The sequence below is a fragment of the Mercenaria mercenaria genome, unplaced genomic scaffold (genome assembly GCF_021730395.1).
Source record: "Mercenaria mercenaria strain notata unplaced genomic scaffold, MADL_Memer_1 contig_2678, whole genome shotgun sequence".
Taxonomy (NCBI): Eukaryota; Metazoa; Mollusca; class Bivalvia; order Venerida; family Veneridae; genus Mercenaria; species Mercenaria mercenaria.
The window spans coordinates 1-7,313 of record NW_026460752.1 but is presented as its reverse complement, the minus strand read 5'-3'; the positions used below and the strand labels follow the sequence as shown (position 1 = coordinate 7,313).

Here is a 7,313-nt window from a genome sequence, read left to right as displayed (position 1 = left end):
ATCATATAGCTCACTTGAACTTTTTGATGTTTTGGAAAATGATATATTAAACATCAAAACAAGCGATGATAATGCCTCGTTTGTATTAGCTGGCGACTTTAACGGCAGAAGTGGTTTGTTGTCTGACTTGTTAATATCGACCAGTATATTTCTGACTTCTTATTAGATGACACTACAAGTGACAACTTATCCACAAATATTTTGTCCGATCTTGGCTTTCCTCTTGAACGTTGGTCAGAAGATAATACATTTATAAACAACTATGGGCGGCGCCTCATTCAGTTGTGCCATAGCATTGGACTGTTTATAGCAAATGGCCGATGCGGTAAGGATAGATACATTGGCCGAAGTACTTGTAGAAATGCAAGTCTTGTAGATTATGTAATAATGTCTGCTTGTAATTTTCCACGTGTTAAAGAATTCGAAGTACATGAATTTGATCCAGTATTTTCTGATGTACACTCTTGTATCTGTTTTTCTTTTGACATTCAGCAGAATATTCCTACTGTAATTGATTGTGCAATTGTTGATGGTGATAATGATGATGTACCTGAAACTGTAAATGTTAAACCAATATGGGACAGCTCTGTCAAGAACGAATATATTGCTAGTTTTGATAATAATGTTATTAGTCAGTTGCTGACTGAGTTTGATACTATGCTTGTTGAAAAGTCTTACTCAGATGTTAGTATTAGTGGTATTACAGAAAAGGTTTCAAATATTATGTCACTGGCTGCTACCAATTGTAACCTTACTGTTAGAAGTAATCACAAGCGTAAGAAGAAGGGTGTTAATAAACCCTGGTTTGATGCAGACTGTAAAAATGCCAGAAATCAATATCATGTATATAAGAACAAATACAGAAAATCTAGATCTGTAGATAGTTATAATAGTATGTTAAACAGTAGCAAAGCTTATAAAAGATTGTTGAACAATAAAATACGTCAATTTCAAGATGGTGTAAACAAGAAGTTGTACAATTTGCGAAGCACTGATCCTAAATCTTACTGGAGTCTTTTGAATAAGTATACAAGTGATAGAAAAGACACTATTATTAAAATATCAAGTCAGGTATTTTTTGAACATTTTGCTAAGTTAAATCAATCAGATATCAATGTAGAAAACTCTTTTGATAATATTGATTTAGATTCTATACCTAGCAACAACGATATGTTGAATTCTCCTTTTACTATTAATGAGATAAAAAAAACTATAAGTGCATTGAAAAATGGAAAGAGCCCGTCTTCTTTTGATAATATTCTTAATGAATATCTTAAATATTGCTGTAATGAACAATATATTGAGGTTATTTGTAAATTGTTTAATGTTATACTCGATGCTGGTATTTTCCCAGAAGTATGGAGTAAAGGAATTATTCTTCCAATTTATGAAAATAAGGGCAATAAGGATGACCCTGACAATTATAGGGGAATCACTATACTAAGTTGTTTTGGTAAGCTTTTTCTGCAGTCTTAAATAACAGATTAAATTGTTACTTAGAGGACAATAATCTTTTGTGTGAGGAACAAGCTGGTTTCAGAAAAGGTTATAGTACAATAGACCATATATTTTCACTGAAACTTATTGTAGACTTCTATCTTGCCAAGAAAAAAAACATTGTTTTGTGCTTTTATTGATTACAAGAAAGCGTTCGATTCTGTGAATCGTACAGCACTCTGGCATAAGTTGTTGTCCTGTAATATAGACGGTAAATGTTTGAAAATCATACATAATATGTATTCGCTTGCTAAATCTTGTGTTAAAGTTAACAGCACTCTGTCAAATTTTTTCTCTAGTCAAACTGGTGAAAATTTGTATCCTGTCCTTTTTTTCTCTATTTTTAAATGATCTTACTCAATGTATGTCTGTAAATTTTGAAGGTCTGTCCTCTCTGTGCAAAACTACTTTTGATTGTTTAAGTGATGATGAAGTGGAAGTTTATCCCAGATTGTTCTTACTGTTATATGCAGACGACACTGTTATACTTGCTGAAAATTACTTAGAACTACAGAATGCTTTGTATGCTATGCACCAGTATTGTAAATTGTGGGGTCTACAAGTTAATGCAGGTAAGACAAAAGTTGTTGTGTTCAGCAGGTCAAAACGCAAGAGGAATCAGTATAAGTTCTATTACGATAATAGTGAACTTGATATTGTAGATGAATTTTCTTATCTTGGTGTGAAATTCAGTTATAATGGTAACGTTTTGAAAACTAAAAAACTTTTAGTTGATCAGGCCAGAAAAGCAATGTTTGCTCTGATTGCCAAAGTCCGTAAACTGAACTTGCCGTTCTCTTTACAACTGCATTTGATGCAACAGTAACGCCAATATTACTATATGCATCGGAAGTATGGGGTTTTGGAAATATTAAGATAATTGAACAGTTTCAACTTAAGTATTGTAAATTTTTGTTTAGACTTAAATCTTCTACACCAAATGTTATGCTATATGGTGGACTGGGTATTAAACCCATAACTTTGCTTATTAAAGCAAGATTATTATGTTACTGGAGTAAGATATTGAATGCAAAGAATGACAAGATTTGTGGAATCCTGTATAGAACAATGTTAACTTTACATAATACAGGTACTTTTAGCTCTCCATGGATTGTATATGTTAGAAATTGTTTGAACGAACTAGGATTGTCTGAATATTTCATAAATCAAAAAGTTGACGATGTTTTTCATTTCAAGGCTCTAGTAAAAACAAGGTTATATGATCAATTCTTGCAGTCCTGGAACAGCACTGTTAATGACTCTTCAAAATGCTTGGTGTACCGTATTTTTAAGCAGAAACATTGCTTTGAAGAGTATCTTGATATATTACCTACAAATTTAGCCTTATTACTTTGTACGTTTCGTACTACAAATCATAGATTACCTTTTGAAAAAGGCAGGTTCTGAGGTATTGAAAGAGAACAGCGACTGTGTGGTTTTTGTTCGAATAACTGTCTCGGTGACGAATATCATTACGTTATGGAATGTCAGTTATTTGTAAATGCCAGAACTAAATATTTGGAACAGCATTATTTGAATAATCCAAACACCTACAAATTCGAACTTATGAATAGCAATGACAAACCTTCACTTATTAAACTGTTTTGTAAATCCATTATGTCGTGTTTTAGCTAGCTAGATGTTACACTTTGTTAAACCTTATTTCATACAACTCATTCTCCGTGTAAAACATATTTTGGCATATCCTCATAATTTTAGACTTGTTAACGCTTATTATGACTAAATTCCTGTCAGTTGCTTGTGCAACTATATATAGTCTTTTTCTCTAGTCATTCAGAGTATTGTAAGTAGTATCCATATGTATATTCTACTTACTGTCAAATATTACCTTTCTAGTCATTAAAGTAAATATAAGTATTTGCAACTATTGTAAAACTTACTTATTCCAATTATGAACTTTATAACAACCAACTATATGCATTCCACACTGATGTTTTATTTGTTATGTTATACTGTTATAGTCTCATGCATGTTATATGCCATGACTAAATGAATAAACTTGAAACATGTAAGTGCAGAGACTCAGTATACATGCAATCATGTTTAACCAACCATTACACGTGACTCAGTTTAGGTGAGTATTGAATTTACTTGTTTTCAACAGACAATATCACCGATACTTTAATCAATATTTTTCAAAGTCTCCATTTATTAGATGCATAGATCTAATTAAACAAAAATGTGCCTAAGAATATTGTAAAATTAATCTGGTATTTTACTGCTTGTATTGCATACAATTCTAAGGCAGTAGAACTAAAAATATAAACCACGCACTATATATTTTATATAAGTTCATCGCAGTGTTGTTATATTTTCTGGTCCTTCGGGATCATTGATTTCAACTCATCTAGATTTGAAAATTGATTAGTGCTTAAGCCGGTGCTAGGTGGCGTGGGCAGTGTTGCATTTTCCATTACTGTTCATGAACAGATTCAATCAAACAGATTCTTCAAAATGAAAGATAACAATTTCAGGTCTGTTAGATTAATAACTGTGTTATCCTATACAGCAAGTGACATAGATTACTTTTCCAATGCAAGGAAAGGATTAGCATAGACAAACGATGTACACTCAACAATTTCACATTTAATATAAACTGATTTTTCCTTCGTGTAAAGAGGTTAAGGGTAAGTCTCTAAATAAATGTTTATTAGATGTGTTATTTATGTTTCCAGAAACATGTTGTCACGTATTGATACTGTATGGTGAGTTAACAAATGAAATATCAGTGTTAAATTGAAATATCCTGGATACAACTTTAATTATTGTTACTTTGTTAGTAATTTAAGTTAGATATTACAAGCCAGCTGGCAAACTATCTTGTTATGATTATCCCATTTCCTGCTTCATCGTGTCATTAAGTGCGTTCCTTTTTTGTTCTTGCTTCTGCAATGTCATCTATCACAAACATTTATGGTTCAATGGGTTTTGATTTACATGTATTTACATGATCAAAATATAACCTGTTCCTGAGTTTACTGTCACGTGTATAACGGACCTACCTATAGGGGAGTAATTTTATTTATAATGTCATGTAAATGTACGGCAATGTCTTCCTTACAGAAAAATCAGGGAAGGTATATACTGAAATAATCATTCTTTCAATGTGAGTTATAAAGTATCCATTTAAAGGTGACACATATTATTTTCATGATGAATATCACAAAGTGCACACTTTAAAGTTTAAAGTTTCAAATAAATAATAGGAATGTGTATTTAAATCGGATTTGAAGATTTGTATATTTTTATTTATAAGATTTGGACCGAACTATTTTATTGTATTATATTTGTCATTTATGAATACTTGATAATTTATTTGAAACTTCGAGTGTATCTTAATTATGGGAAAATAAGAGTGGCCAGGTAAGAGGGTTATGTATATCATTTTTGACTTATGTGTCCTATTTTGTGTGAGTACTTTCACTTACTTATATAAAGTGTTTCATTATGTATTACTACAGTGCTCTTTTTCATTTATAAGCGAACACTAAGTAATATAAATGCATGATAACAGGACAAAGATAATTTATTATATGACAGCATTGATAAATTACATGCGGGCCTAGGTATTGGGTTGCGAGTAAGCTGTTTTATCATAATTAAGCTCAAGCAACTTCATCTAAAGAGTACACTAGATGGCTTACACAATATATGAACATGATGAGGAATAAAGCCGGTAAACTATCCGCTGGTTGTTTTGTCACTGACCGTTCCTAGACAGTGACCTATTGCATTTATTCTTCATGTATGTTTTATCTGTTTGTTCCTTCTGTCTTGTTGTTATTATTATTATTGCATTCGTTTGTTATTGTTTTGGATTTTTGTTTTCTTTCTTATTTTTCTTTTTGTTTCGTTGGGTTTAGAATCAAACAGACACTATTTAATCAAACAGACACTATTTATATCTAAATGGATACTTTTCGTCTGTGTTAATTAATACATGTGCTCAGCCGCTGTGTATGTGTATATATTTACATATACTCCTCTTTCCATGTAGAATGTTGTATGGACGGATGTATGCTCTGAAGGCAGATAACTACCAAATCAAATGTAAGCCTCCGCAGGTCTAGTCACAATTAGTCCATATATAAACAGTGCTAATCTTTCTCCCTTTCCTCGCGCCCTTTCTCAGAAGCATCGTGTTTTCTTTTACTTCAACGCGTTTCAGTATGTATCACTTAGCATTCTATCGAAATCGGCATGTTCCTATCGCATGCTATGTAAAAATGGCGGCGTAAGAATCTAATGTTTTGAAAATAGAAATTGAAAGAAGAGAAAAGGAGTAAGTGTATATACTAAATATTTACATGTCACCATTTTCACTATAAACACGTTCAAAATTACTTTACAGTCAGATCTACATGAACATATACAACGGTGACCACTCAAGGGTGCCAACTCATCCTCTACCAGTGCATAACGAGCTACACAGAGGGACACATCTTCCAAACGATAGTGAGAGAGAAATTTTAGATACAGCATGTCCAGCTTACTTAGCTTTGCTTTTTGTAAAAAGGCAGCCTGGTTCTTTAACGTGCTCAGTAAACGTTAAGCGCTTGGACCGGGATTAGAACCCCGGACCTCTGGACTGTCTATCAAGCGTGTTCCCACTAGGTCGGAGCATCCAATGTTATTTCGAAATGGATGTAGTTCGTATTTGTCTGATGGAGGTAGACGCTTGCATGCAAAACGTTGCAGTCTTGTCCAGTATTTGATTATGAAAATTCGTGAAGCATTAATCCTATATGCATAAACCATTAAAGCTGTAAGAACAACTGCTCCTCCTCCTAAAAACATTAATGCATATTCTGTATCACTGTGGACTCGTTTGTCATTACTCGCATGTTTTTTGGCAACACGACATTGTCTTTCTTTGGCTTTGTGATCGTTTGTTCCATACAGAATTAATGAAACCGACAAAACTTTTGTCCGACCTGGAGATATAACAAATATGTATATAATAATCAATGTTTCTGCGATAATGACGACGGTGAAACACCTTTATGTACCATCACTTTTAAAGCACGGTGTCATATGCAAAACAACTTAACAGAAATGTTTGTCGGTTTGTCCTGCTGAGGAAAACATAGAGCATGGTCAAAACGCGTCAGGTATGCAGAATCTGTACTGGTATATAGCAGTTGAAATTCGCTCTTTACCAGAAACGTATCAATAAATATCTTTGAAAGGAGGAGAAACATAATGTCCAGCTGAACACGTGCATGGTTTTAACTCATATCCAATCCCAAAGAATGTTAAGGCAATTGAATATCTTACCACATTTATTTGATCCACCAATTATTTTCAACATATATGTCCCAAAAGCCACCTCATCCCAAAACTGTACAGACATCAGATGAATCGTATAACGGCTATTTTCTGAAACATTGGGTAAATCTACTAATACTGATTCTGTGCCATCTGGTGATGCCAACACAATCTGGAGTTTTCCGCATGCAGTTTGGAAGCTAATGTTTATTGTGACATGCTCCAGCTTACTGACGCATTCGAGCTGTTTTTTTACTACACAGCTATAACAAAGTCCACTTCCTGTGTAAAAGGAGTTGGTATCTGCAAGAGGTAATACAGAAGAAATAAAGGGAACATAAAACATCGACCTTTATATAAATACCGAAGCATTAGAAACGAATATTTTAATTATTATAAATAACGCTTAATCAAAAATTTCACTGGTCAGTTTTTAGTTATTAATCAAAAGTGGCCCTTGGTAATGGGACACATTGCTTTGGTAATAAAATAAAAAAACAAGTCTCACAAAAGTTTTTTAAAACCTC

At 33.0% G+C, this 7,313-nt stretch overlaps 1 long non-coding RNA gene across 1 annotated transcript; it reads right to left on the bottom strand.

Annotated features, from left to right (window-relative positions):
- Positions 1-46: 46 nt before the first annotated feature.
- LOC128552382 (uncharacterized) lies at positions 47-7,019 on the bottom strand. The gene is made up of 3 exons (XR_008369061.1): positions 6,796-7,019; positions 5,163-6,452; positions 47-556 (listed from the first exon to the last, which is right to left on the bottom strand). It is a non-coding gene; the product is annotated as an uncharacterized LOC128552382 (long non-coding RNA).
- Positions 7,020-7,313: the final 294 nt, after the last annotated feature.